A 14,561-nucleotide genomic window follows, 5' to 3' on the forward strand; every position below is an offset into this window, starting at 1 on the left:
TTCTCCAAGTAACTCAGCGCAGCCACATTCCCTGGATACAGGGATCTCAGCCTCTACCTCACGCGTTTCACTGCTGCCCAGAACACAAGATTAGATTATACACAGTCACTAATGAGACATGGAGCTGAGACTATTATGTGACACCGATAGTAACATGGTGCAGATGCTTCATGGCACAAGACTTGTGAGCACAAGACGCAGGATAAACAAGGTGATATAAACTTATGAGATGTGGCAGATAAGATGCAGTTGACATATACACTCACCGGCCACTTTATTAGGTACACCTGTCCAACTGCTCGTTGACACTTAATTTCTAATCAGCCAATCACATGGCGACAACTCAGTGCATTTAGGCATGTAGACATGGTCAAGACAATCTCCTGCAGTTCAAACCGAGCATCAGTATGGGGAAGAAAGGTGATTTGTGGCCTTTGAACGTGGCATGGTTGTTGGTGCCAGAAGGGCTGGTCTGAGTATTTCAGAAACTGCTGATCTACTGGGATTTTCACGCACAACCATCTCTAGGGTTTACAGAGAATGGTCCGAAAAAGAAAAAACATCCAGTGAGCGGCAGTTCTGTGGGCGGAAATGCCTTGTTGATGCCAGAGGTCAGAGGAGAATGGGCAGACTGGTTCGAGCTGATAGAAAGGCAACAGTGACTCAAATCGCCACCTGTTACAACCAAGGTAGGCAGAAGAGCATCTCTGAACGCACAGTACGTCGAACCTATCAGGCAGATGGGCTACAGCAGCAGAAGACCACACCGGGTGCCACTCCTTTCAGCTAAGAACAGGAAACTGAGGCTACAATTTGCACGAAATTGGACAGTAGAAGATTGGAAAAACGTTGCCTGGTCTGATGAGTCTCGATTTCTGCTGCGACATTCGGATGGTAGGGTCAGAATTTGGCGTCAACGACATGAAAACATGGATCCATCCTGCCTTGTATCAATGGTTCAGGCTGGTGGTGGTGGTGTCATGGTGTGGGGAATATTTTCTTGCCACTCTTTGGGCCCCTTGGTACAACGCCACAGCCTACCTGAGTATTATTGTTGACCATGTCCATCCCTTTATGACCACAATGTCCCCTGTAACAGCTGATGGCTACTTTCAGCAGGATAATGCGCCATGTCATAAAGCTGGAATCATCTCAGACTGGTTTCTTGAACATGACAATGAGGTCACTGGACTCAAATGGCCTCCACAGTCACCAGATCTCAATCCAATAGAGCATCTTTGGGATGTGGTGGAACAGGAGATTCGCATCATGGATGTGCAGCCGACAAATCTGCGGCAACTGTGTGATGCCATCATGTCAATATGGACCAAAATCTCTGAGGAGCTTCCAGCACCTTGTTGTATCTATGCCACGGAGAATTGAGGCAGTTCTGAAGGCAAAAGGGGGTCCAACCCGTTACTAGCATGGTGTACCTAATAAAGTGGCCGGTGAGTGTATACTGTAGCTTCACAGGCTGTTACACTGTCTCCCCCTGCCCTGATTCACTCAGCATTTCCATCAGTAAACAGTGGAAGGAAGAGTGCTCCAGCACAGTGTAACTGCCTGTGAATCTACAGCAGGGAAGGGTTCTGGTAACACTTTTGGTTCATTAGCATAATTTTACAAGTTGATTTTGGAAAGGAGGAGGCGATTGAAAACAAATATTAGAAAATGACCAGAGTCACAGTCCTTAGTTTATCATGATGGGATTAGATTTTATTTCAAGGGGTGTTCCCATTACAGCAAACCAATGCTATTGTTTGTATTATAAAAAGCTAAACATACTTTCTGTAGCGCACACAGAGTTTGCCAAATCAGTCCTTGTCCCCATGCGGCTCACAATCTAATCAATTTACCAGTATGTTTTGGAGTGTGGGTGGAAACCGGAGGACCCAGAGGAAACCCATGCAAACACGGAGAAAACATACAAACTCTTTGCAGATGTTGACCCTGGGACTTGAACCCAGGACCCCAGCGCTGCAAGGCTGTAATGCTAACCTTGTTATATCACTCATCTCTGATTACTCTGACATAACGAGCCGTGCACCTGTGTGACCATGGTCAGATTTCTGTCCACTGGAAGTAAACATAGAAGCTTCCTGTAGAATGACAGCAAGCAGAGATCTAGAAAACCATGAGAAATTGTTACAGAAAGTATATTGGAAAATTGTATAGCTTATATTATTGCTGACATGGGAACACCCCTTTAAAGGAACCAGCAAATTTTACCCCATTAAACTACACGCCCCCTCAGACCAGGTATGAAAAGTCCTTTCTAGATTTCACTTTTATATGAAATCTTACCCATTGTTATGGGACAATGAGCAGAGAATAGTCATATTTTACCTGAGAGGAGTCAATTTTAAACGCTGCAGGGGGAGCGTCACTTCAGTCACCTCTTTCTTCAGTCCTATAGCACTGAGAAGACGGCTGCTGCTGTCATATTATATAGAAGAATCTCATCTTTCAGATGAGGCTTGTAGTTCTGTGCAGTTCAACAATATTAAAAAAAAAAAGGAAAACATTGGCATCTTATCTGTTGCTCACCTTTAAAATTAGGTACTTACTAGTATCTTGGCAACTTTAGATCACAGAACCACAAACCTGATGCCATCTTAAAGATGAGATTCTAACCTTTAAAATGACACCAACAGCGTGTTTCGAGGTGCTATAGAACTGAAGATAAATATCATGTCACGCTCTCCATGCAGCCTCTAAACTTGACTCCTCTCAGCTAAAATTTAAGCTATCTGCATACGATTTTGGAGAAGATTATTTTTTATTGGTTAAACAGCAACGGCCTCTAGAGGGAATTCTAGAAAGAACCTTTCATACCCTACCTGTGGGGGGCGGTAGTGTCATAGGGTAACATCTGGTAATAGGTTGACTATGATTTTTGTATTTTATACAAAATAGAAAAATTTTTAGAAAAAAAAAATCTGGTGATAGGTTCCCTTTAAGAGATTTTTAGGTGGACTGCTAGTTTAACGTGTCTCACATTATTGTCTTTTAGCCGGGTTTTTCTTATTTTTAGCAAAATGTTAGAAATTTGTAGCATCACAGATGAATACAATTTCTTAAAGTTCTTTCCCTTTCTTATGTAACACTAGAGCTCTAGAATTCTTCTATAAAATACTTCCATCCTGCCCAGCATTGCGTCTCCTGAGGATTCTGGAATCCCCTTCCCATGCTTCTGCTCTCTCCGTGTATCTAAGAGGTTTACACCCGTCCTGTCCAGGGATTTGGTGAATAATATAGACACATTCGTGCCGTACACTGTATCAATAGCGCCATTCTGTGATGACAGATGAGGGATCGGTCGGGGGCAGTAAAAGTAAAAAAAAATTACAAAGTACAATATGTAACGGTTTCCGGAAATGGTTGTTATAGTCTGAATAGTTTCACGACCGCAGGTACATGGTGAGATTTCGGGGCCGTTAACCTCCTGCCCGATGTTATTCTCCAGAGAAAAATGGAAAATCTATGGAGTACAATACACTCGATTGTCAATTCAGTGCGGTTTATATCCATAGTGTCTGTAACCAGCTTCTATTACTGATATAATCTGGCGCAACAAAAGACTACCTAACGCACTGGGGGTGCGTCCTCACACTGCTGTGCTCTGTGCTCTCTGCAGCCAGGGTTCGGTATTGTCCCTGCAGAGATGTGTAATCATTACTTATATATACTTATAAATTCAACTATCACAGTTCTGCTGTTACAGATATATATACACACACAAGGAATGAAGCTTCATCAAATGCACTAGGGGCAGTTCCTCACACTTCTGTGCTCTGCTCTCTCTGCAGCCAGTGTTGGGTATTGTCCTTGGAGAGAGGTGTAATCATACCTTTATGCATATAATTAACAGTAGGACTGTGATATTTGAATTTATATTTCCAGAATGTAGCCACATCAAATACACTGGGGGCAGGTCCTCACACTGCTGTGCTGCATGCACTGAACTGTTTAAGTGGCCCCTCCCCTTTGTGACTTCTTCTATAGCTTTTGCTCACAGCAGGTAAGGAGGGGTTATGCATCCAAGAATCATCTGAGAACACAGTAGTAAGTGGACAGTGATGTATGGATTATATTCCAGGATTATAGCTTCTCCAAGTGCACTAGGGATGTGTCATCACACTGCTGTGCTCTTAGCTCTCTGCAGCAGGTGTTACGTATTTTCCCTGAAGAGATATGCAATCCTACCTTTTGAGAATGTTGTTAGTAGCAGCAGGACTGTGAAATATGGATATATATTCCAGGATTTTAGCTTCTCCAAGTGCACTGGGGGGCGTGTCCTCACACTGCTGTGCTCTAAGCTCTCAGCCAGCATTATGTATTTCCTAGTATAATCCTAAATTTGTGAATGTTGTTAGTAGCAGCTGCCATGCCCATGACATACTGTATGGATTTATATTCCGGAATTGTTGCTTCTCCAAGTGCCCTGGGGTGTGTCCTCACACTGCTGTGCTGTATGCATTGACATGTTCAACAGCCCCTTCCCTTTGAGACTGCTCTACTGTGTAATCAGAAGCCTTCTACAACTTTAACTCACAGCAGAGGGGAAGGTTTGTGCAGCAAGATCTGAGAACTCATCATTGTGAGGACTGCGATATATCAATTTATATTCCAGGATTGTAGCTTTTCCAAGTGCACAGGGGCGTGTCCTCACACTGCTGTGTTCTTAGCTCTCTGCAATGAGCTTTCCACTTCCCCTCCTCTTTGCTTGGATTTATACTCAAAGATTAAACCTCGGCTTGGAGAACAAGGGGCATGTCCTCACACTGCTGTGCTCTTAGCTCCCTGCACTGAGTTTTTCCACATACTTCCCCTCTGCTCAGAGCAACTGCTGTTGTATTCAACCAGGAGTCTCCTACAGCATTAACTTAGAGCAGAAGAGAAGTGGCTGTGGAGAAACCCAATGCAGAGAACGTAGTACTCAGCAGTGTGAGGACCTTCCCGCAGTGCATCAAGTGCAGCTACAATCCTGGAAGATAACTCCATAACTTCTGCAGCTACTAATAAGTACACAAATATATGTGGAAGAACCAGGAAGAAAGTTTAGGATCCGGATCAGCTTGGAGGCAGAGACTTTTCATATGTTACAAATATACATAACAATAAAATAATATTTAATGATTTAAACCAAAAAATATAAATTATAATAAAATAATAGTAAAAAATTCTATTAAATTAAAAAATGTATATCCTACACGATCTGAAGTCAGTCCCTCATCCTTCTGTCTCTGGCTCAGAGATGTCCATCACAGATGATGGACAGGAAGCCCCCGACCTCCCACCGTCTATGGAAAACAATCACACAGCGCCTTGGTCTTACTGACTGACGTGGACGGATCCCGACCTTGCTCACCAAGACCTGCGACAGCAGGGGGCACTATAGGGCAGTAACTTCTCTTACATTATCCGGCAGGGGTATGGGGTTCCATCAATACTTTAGAGCGCTTTTTACATTTTTTAAATATTTCAGCTCTTATACTTCGCTCTGATGATGGAGGAGGGTTGTAATGCTCCATGACTACAGATTCTGTCATATCTACAATTCTACCCCCAACTACCATCCACATCCGCTATTTGGGATCCCCCATGTATAGGGCAGAGTGACGAGAGGTTATAGGGAGCGCTTGGAGGACCAGTTCTCTAATACACAGTGCATTGATATGATTGGACACTGTGCAATACTCAATTTCTCCTGCGGGGGCAGTGCAGGGAAATTTGAACACAAGGTTTATGCATCAATTACAATGGGTTACCAAAGATTAGCCAAGAGTAAGAACTACAGCTCCTATCCACTCATAAAACTTACCGATCCGATATCCACAACCTAACGGTGGCTCAGTGGTTAGCACTTCTGCCTTGCAGCACTGGTGCCCTGGGTTCGAATTCCACCCAGGTCAACATCTGCAAAGAGTTTGTATGTTCTCTCTGTGTTTGCGTGGGTTTCCTCCGGGTCCTCCGGTTTCCTCCCACACTCCAAAACATACCGGTAGGTTGTTTAGATTGTGAGCCCCATTGGCAAGCTCTGAGCAGTGCTGCATAATCTGTGTGCACTATATAAGTAGAGAATTATTATTATTAATATCATCAACCGGGAAAAGCCCTTTCACCTCTTAATGCCCAAAGCCTCATTGTAACCATCTGTGGGTGTCTGTGGGTGTGCAGTCCAGGGGCTCCTTTGCTTTATGTTATTATTATAGGACCCATCTTACAAGTAGGGATTTCCAAAGTAAAGTATCCCTTTAACAGAGGCTCTGGTACCAACTAATCCTTACTTGCTGCTTATACCTCTGTATGACTCCTCACTGACCTTTGGCATTACTGACCTCTACAATAGGCTAAGCTAGGATTCCTTACATGACATGGACTGGTTCAGCACTCAGCGTCAAAAATGGAGACTCTGTATAGACCTAACACATAGTAGTACTGTGCCCATATATACAGGATAGGAGGAGTAGTACTGTGCTCATATATACAGGATAGGAGTATATATCTCTCCCTCACCAAGAGCAGGGCTGCTTCTACGCCTCCCATAGACTTCTATAGATACATTACAATGGGCACCAATGGAAAGGTTGGGTGAATACTATTATTACATTATTATATTATATATTGCAGTGGTGGTACAATCCATATTGTTTGCCAAAGAGGTTTCACAGAAGAGATAAAACTGACGGATTATGTGGGTTTTTTTCACATAAAAGTTTCACATATAAAATTTTGGAAAAAAACTTTAATTTCTGAAGGAGATGTAGACATGAATAAGTGTCGCTGCTTCCTATGAGGCTCCTCAGTAATCACTTTCATGTGGACGGAGGAGGAATTCACGACTTTCTTGGAAAAATAAAAGGAAACTAAAGTAAAACTGTTTGTTATTAATATGAGCCTGGGAAGCAAATTAATATGGGGGGGGGGGTCCGAACCCTTTTTCTATTGTGCCCAGGATGCAATGTGTTTGTTTACAAAGCGTCCATGTGTGAACAGCGCCTGGATGCAGATCTGTCAGGGAAGGAAATTATAGCGTCACGTAGGACGACTAACAATCTCTCCATTACAGAAATGGTATAGCACAAGTACAGCTCCCGCAGCAGAGACTGGTTATTACTGAGTAAAGCTCCCCGCAGCAGATACTAGTTCTCACTAAGTACAGCTCCCCACAGCAGATACTGGTTATCACTAAGTACAGCTCCCCACAGCAGATACTGGTTATCACTAAGTACAGCTCCCCACAGCAGATACTGGTTATCACTAAGTACAGCTCTCCACAGCAGATACTGGTTATCACCAAGTACAGCTCTCCACAGCAGATACTGGTTATCACTCCCCACAGCAGAAACTTGTTAGCACCGAGTACAGCTCCCCACAGCAAAAAACATTTATCACCTTGTAAAGCTCCCAGCAGAAGAGAAGGGTTATCACTAAGTACAGCTCCCCACAGCAGAGACTGGTTATCACTAAGTACAGCTCCCCACAGCAGAGAATGGTTATCACTAAGTACCGCTCCCCACCGCAGAGACTGGTTATCACAAAGTACAGCTCCCCACAGCAGAGACTGGTTATCACCAAGTACAGCTCCCCACAGCAGAGACTGGTTATCACCAAGTACAGCTCCCCACAGCAGAGACTGGTTATCACCAAGTACAGCTCCCCACAGCAGAGACTGGTTATCACCAAGTACAGCTCCCCACAGCAGAGACTGGTTATCACTAAGTACAGCTCCCCACAGCAGAGACTGGTTATCACTAAGTACAGCTCCCCACAGCAGAGACTGGTTATCACTAAGTACAGCTACCTAAAGCAGAGATTGGTTATCATAAAGTACAGCTCCCTAAAGCAGAGACCGGTCATCACTAAGTACAGCTGCCCGAAGAAGAGAGGGTTTATCACCAAGTACAGCTCCCTGAAGCAAACATGGGTAAGCACAGGGTACAGTTCCCCAAAGCAGAGATGGGTTATCACAGAGTACAGCTCTCCACAGCAGAGACTTAGTAGCACAGAGTACAGCTCTCCGCAGCAGAAACTTAGTAGCACAGAGTACAGCTCTCCGCAGCAGAAACTTAGTAGCACAGAGTACAGCTCTCCGCAGCAGAAACTTGATAGCACATAGTACAGCTCTCCGCAGCAGAAACTTGATAGCACATAGTACAGCTCTCCGCAGCAGAAACTTGATAGCACATAGTACAACGCCTCGCAGCAGAGCCGGTACACAGCAATTATAGAACCGCTTTCATTTTAAGGGAAATGCAAATGAAATGCAAATCTGACCGCAATCCGCAATGAATCCTGTGCCCCTCATCCGGGCACATGTTTTGCATCTTAAAGACGAGATACTAAGTAATATCTGCACAATGAAGAGAAGTGCGGGCGCAGGAGACGGACGCTCGGCGTGTGTATTGTTCCTCTTCCACCCACACTCCAGAGTCCTCGGCAGATATCAATGCTCAGTGATTGCTTCCCTTTGTACCACAATGAATCTCATTGATTCTTATATTTCTTCTGCTACTGTGATGGTAAAGCGGCACAATGTATAATCTGAGCCTCCATCACTGACCGCACTGACCGTATACAAAACTATAATATCACAAAAGAACAACAGACCTAGAAAGGATTGAAACACGTACAAATCCTGTACAGAACACACAAAATATGGTCCTAATGCAGAAAGGGCCGAGAGGGGAAGTTCCTGCTGCAGCCAGTTGTCTTACAGTTCCACAAAATACAAAAAAGGAAGAGTAGAAATGGGAGGGAAGGTGCCTGCTGCAGCCAGTTGTCTTATACCAAGGCATAAAACAGTAATGAAAAGAAGAAATACAAGGGAGAGGCTCATAATACAGCCAGTTGTCTTACACCCAAACGCAGAATAGTATTGAAGAGAAGAAATAGAAGGCGGAGAGTATTTCCTTCCTATTTCTTCTCTTTGTTGCTGTTCTGTATCTGGGTGTAAGATAACCGGCTGCAGCACAGGCCTCTCCCTTCTATTTCTTCTTATGATCACTGTTCTATATCTGGGTATAAGACAACCAGCTTCAGCAGGAGCCTCCCCTCCTATTTCTTCCCTTCCAAGAGACGTCTGTTGCAGCCAGTTGTCTTACACCCAGACACAGAACAGTATTGAAGAGAAGAAATAGAAGGTGAAGAGTCTTTCCCTCCTATTTCTTCTCTTCGTTGTTGTTCTGTGTCTGGGTGTAAGACAACTGGCTATAGCACAAACCTGTCCCTTGTATTTCTTATTATTATTACTGTTCTATGTCTGGGTATAAGAGAACTGGCTGCAGCAGGCATCTCCACTCTTATTTCTTCCCATCCAAGAGATTTCTGCTGCAGCCAGTTGTCTTACACCCAGACACAGAACAGTAACAAGGGAGAGGCTCCTGCTGCAGCCAGTTCTCTTAGTTCTCAGTGAGGAGAGCCATGGCTAAGCAGGAGATTTCTTTATACATTTTAACGGCTTAAGGGCTGCCCATTGTAGATATATGCCATACGAGGTTAAAGCTACATGGGAAAGCCCATAGGCTGTTCCCTCTCCATACAGGACAGGTGTCTGCTGTATTATACAGCAGACACCTGCAGCTACCTGCTGCAGTCTGTGCTCGCAGCAGTCGTGACCGTTAACCTGTTAGTTCCCGTGGTCAAAGCTGATCATTCACATAAATGCTTCCTTCACGTGGGAGCTAATTAGAACCCTCCACAACATCATGAGGAGTTGCTGATCTGGAGGCTCCTATGGTCGATCTCCGTCAGCTCCATAGAGATGAATGGAGCAGAATGGTCATGTGCGGCCTTCTAGTCCATTAATCACATGGAGCGATGAGGGGTCCGACAGAGGTACCTGGGACCCCATCGGACCCCTTGTTTTCGTGATCTGTGGGGGTCTCATCGTGGGAAAACCCCTTTAAAGTGAATAGAAGCTAAACTGTAGTAACAAATTCTGGCCACTACACAGAGAATGGAACCAGAGGATAGGGCCTAGCTTGCTGATTGGTGGGGATCTTAGTGATAGGACCCCCACAAGTCCTGAGAACAGGGGTCCGATGAGGTCCAATGTACCCCAGCCGGACCCCTCGTTGCTCCTCGAGATGATCAGAGCAGCCGGTCCCACATGGTCGGACTGTCCAATTCATCTCTATGGAGCTGACGGAGATTGCCAAGCACCGTACTCGACCTCAGTGAGACCCCCGCCGATCAGCACATTAGGCCCAGTCCAGTGATAAGGGTTTACCTTGTTTCGTGGGAAAACCCCTTTAATATCCCGCAAACTACATTGATAATGCATGTGTTCTCATTCAATGACAGCAAGCAGAGATCTAGAAAATACTAAAAACACAAAACCTGACATGTTATGTTTGTCCCTCACGGACCCCTTCTATCGTCTCCTCGCACGCCTCCTATTACTTATTAACCCTTTTATACCTGCATGAGTGGGTGCTAATGAAAACAACATCTGGATGAGATGACCCCTGGATCCCGGGCCGTGTTGTGATAGATGAAAGCTCTGCCCGGGCCCGGCTTCCTCCCCGCCTAGTTAGCACCCAGATCCGACGCCCTGTGGCATGTCCTGCTTGATATTCAGGATCGCGCTTAGATGTCGGAGAACGCCAAAGATCAGACACATTAAATCCTCAGTCCTGGCAATCAGCGAAGAGACTTGGGGAGAGGGGGGGCGGGAGGGGGCTGAGAAGACGGAGCCCCTGACAATGAGACACATTGTTATATCACTAAACAGGAATTTAACACATTTTATGATTTTTTTAGTTCCGGAATTTTATAAAATTCCAGCTTTGGAGCCACTTTGTAGCAGATTGGACACATCTCCTGTAGCTCCTTCTAAAGTTCTTCCATTATTCCACTTGGGAATATGCAAATGACTTGACGGACGGAGCGTGTGCACAATCCAACACTGTCCGCTCTGATTGGATAGTGTGAGTGTGGGTACAGGGCATTCCCCCAACTGTCACACATTGCCAGGAGGAATAATAGAAGATCATCACAACAGAGAAACCTAAAAAGGGGACAGGGGATGGACGTCCCTATGGACAGTAGAATTTGGGCATAAATTGCCCGGAGGAATAACGGAGGACATTATAAAAATTCTGCACAATTGTAACTTTACTAAAACAGGTGCGTCATGTGGTCCATTTAAATGGCCGCCCTTTGTAAAGTAGAATTTGTGCATAAAATGCCCGGAGGAATAACAGAGGACCATGCAGAGAACATTATAAAAATTCTGCACAATTGTTACTTCTAACTACTAAAACAGATGAGTCATGTGGTCCATTTAAAGGGGATATTCCAAAATCCAATGTTATTCCCCATCCATGTAAAGGTTGTATGCCCCAGTAGATGAAAAAAGGGGCTGTGTTCCCCTTTAATGAATGGAGTGACCGATCCAGCATTTGACGAGTACGGACACAGTGAGCTATAGCAGAGCACTATCCCCGCTATCCCTGGCAGTCCTAATAGTGAGCGGAGTCGCTGCGTTTATTTGGAGGTAACAGGAGCCTCTGTTCAGGTCCTGGCGGTCAGACCCCAGCAGTTCAGTCTGTCATCTCCTACACTGTGTATACACAACAACACTGAAACATTGGCACAACCACCTTAACTATATTATGGAATTGCCTTAAGAGCAATTGCCTGCCAGCAGAACCTTCAGGGAAGCAGCAGCAGCACCCCCCGATGAAGGGCGCTGCGCTCAGATCCGAGACTGAATTGTTCCACAAATTGTGTTCCATGTTACATATCCACAACATTTATCACATAAAACCGACAGATAAAATCCATAAAAGCCACAAAATCAGGCAATAAATCCAGACCCCACTTGTTAAAGGGAACACAAGTAGCAGAGCTGAGTTTGTTATTAGACAGTGATGTGTACATGTAGCAGAGCTGAGTTTGTTATTAGATAGTGATGTGTACATGTAGCAGTGATGAGTTTGTTATTAGATAGTGATGTGAACATGTAGCAGAGATGAGTTTGTTATTAGTGATGTGTACATGTAGCAGAGATGAGATTGTTATTAGACAGTGGGGCGTACGTGTAGCAGAGATGAGTTTGTTATTAGATAGTGATGTGTACATGTAGCAGAGCTGAGTTTGTTATTAGATAGTAATGTGTACATGAAGCAGAGCTGAGCATGTTATTATGTAGTGATGTGTTCATGTAGCAGAGATGAGTTTGTTATTAGATAGTGATGTGTACATGTAGCAGTGCTGAGTTTGTTATTAGATAGTGTTGTGTACATGTAGCAGAGCTGAGTTTGTTATTAGATAGTAATGTGTACATGAAGCAGAGCTGAGCATGTTATTATGTAGTGATGTGTTCATGTAGCAGAGATGAGTTTGTTATTAGATAGTGATGTGTACATGTAGCAGTGCTGAGTTTGTTATTAGATAGTGTTGTGTACATGTAGCAGAGCTGAGTTTGTTATTATGTAGTGATGTGTACATGTAGCAGAGCTGAGTTTGTAATTAGCCATTGATGTACCTGCCATGTACGAGACACCAGATAAATCTACTATAACCTATAGGATATAGATCTACGTCAGATTTCTATTAGAGGGACGCGGATCCCCTTAGCTGGCGGCTCATGAAGGTTTATAAGGTGACAAGGGGCGATCTGTCTCCTCAGTGACAACTTTGTAGACGGAAACTTCTTTGCATCAAAAATAATTAAGAAGCACGGAAGGACAGCGCTTACATTTATGTGACCGAGTAACTTAGTTTTCAGGGCACCTCACAGCTGTGACCCCATAACTGGCGTGCAAACACCTGGACGACCCCCTTTATATTAGGGGGCCTATTAGACACCCCAAAATTACTGACCTAATGGGTAATGCAACCTGCTGAGCAATTCCAATAGTCATCATCATAGGTAAGAAAGTAAGTGACCCCCGTGGTTAGAGGGTGCTACGGGAACACATTCAGGGTGGGAGGCGTTCAGAAAGTGGGTGAACAGGAGAGGGTCTCATCTTATATGCTCTATACATACCAGCTTATACGTCAGTGGTCTGAAGAGTCCTAGTCATGGTGAGACTACAACTCCCATCAAGCTCTAGTGGAGAATGAAGGATCGCTGGCTGCACTCCACTGCTATACGTGATACATTTTGGAGCTATTGGGATGAGGGCACCCTAAAAAGTGATGTCCGTGGCCGTAGTAATGTGACAAGACAGACGAGACGTACCTCTGGTATTCAGGTCTCCGTCATGGTCTTCCCTGCTTTAGGTTAATCCATGATAAGACGCTCCAGAAATCCCATGAAGCTTCTCATTATCCTAATCACCTGCTGGCATACACAGGGTGTGAGGCGCCCCCCGGCTGCGGAGTGAGGGGCACACACCGGACAGGGGAAGGGTTATTACCGTGTAATCGCAGAATCCATAGACGTCTGAGCGACTATATCCAAAACAGCTCAACCACACGACTGGAGGGAAAACCTCCCTGGCGTCCGGCCCCGCAGCAGAGATCACACAAACACCGAGCCGAAAGTATCGCCAAATACCTCATCACCTATCATGTCATAAATCAGACACATCGCACCGTTACATCGCAACACCTCTCCGCAGAATAGAAGGGGGGAGGCTCTGCTGCGAGGGAGAAGACCACCAGGTGCCACCTGTATCCAGATGAAGAAGGGTCACTATGAGGTCCTTAAAGGGGTTATCCCATCTGGGCATTTACATTTAATAGAATTTATTTGCCATATGTAAACATTTCTTCAATTGGATGTTATAAAAAAAAAATGTTCCTGTGTGAAGATAACTTCTCATAAATGTAGTCATATGGTCCCTCAGAAACAAGACTGTCCTTGGATACGACCACCTCTGCTGGAGGGATTGCACAAAGAAACAGGTTTTTGTATATGAAATGTCCGGGGGTTACTGCATATCCCCCAACCGTCCTGTGGTAATGATCGCTGAATCCTGGTGGTCCGGCAGAGCTCAAAACTACATGTCTGGTGACTGCTGCCAAAGTGTGAGGTGGTCGTATCCGAGGAAGCTGATCTCGTTTCTAAGGGACAACATGGCTACATTTATGAGAAACTATCGTCACACAGGAACATTTTTTTTTAATAACATCAAATTGAAGAAATGTTTACATGTGCCAAATTAATTCAATTAAATGTAAATGCCTAGATGGGAATACCCCTTTAAAGGGAACGTGTTTCTAAACCAGCAGTGGTCAGGGGTAAGCATGGGCGCTCTGACCCCTCTGTGACTACACCCCCATACACAGCGAGCTGCCATGTCCTGTGTCCTGACACCTTTCTATCACAGCCAGCAGTGGTCAGGGGTCAGCATGTGCGCTCTGACCCCTCTGTGACTACACCCCCCATACACAGCGAGCTGCCATGTCCTGTGTGTCCTGACACCTTTCTATCATAGCCAGCAGTGGTCAGGGGTCAGCATGGGTGCTCTGACCCCTCTGTGACTACACCCCCCATACACAGCGAGCTGCCATGTCCTGTGTGTCCTGACACCTTTCTATCATAGCCAGCAGTGGTCAGGGGTCAGCATGGGCGCTCTGACCCCTCTGTGACTACACCCCCA

General features: G+C 44.9%; 1 protein-coding gene across 6 annotated transcripts in view; it reads right to left on the minus strand.

The window, feature by feature from the left end:
• The window catches only part of PDZD2 (PDZ domain containing 2), a 243,302-nt gene that overhangs the window by 156,893 nt on the left and 71,848 nt on the right, over positions 1–14,561 (minus strand). The window contains exon 1 of one of the 6 annotated variants that reach the window (XM_072134300.1): positions 13,196–13,479. The exons of 4 other annotated variants lie outside the window; for them this stretch is intronic. The gene's annotated coding sequence lies outside the window, so the exon portion shown is untranslated. One more of the 6 variants, XM_072134292.1, reaches the window with a different exon arrangement.

This window comes from Engystomops pustulosus, chromosome 1 (genome assembly GCF_040894005.1).
Source record: "Engystomops pustulosus chromosome 1, aEngPut4.maternal, whole genome shotgun sequence".
Taxonomy (NCBI): Eukaryota; Metazoa; Chordata; class Amphibia; order Anura; family Leptodactylidae; genus Engystomops; species Engystomops pustulosus.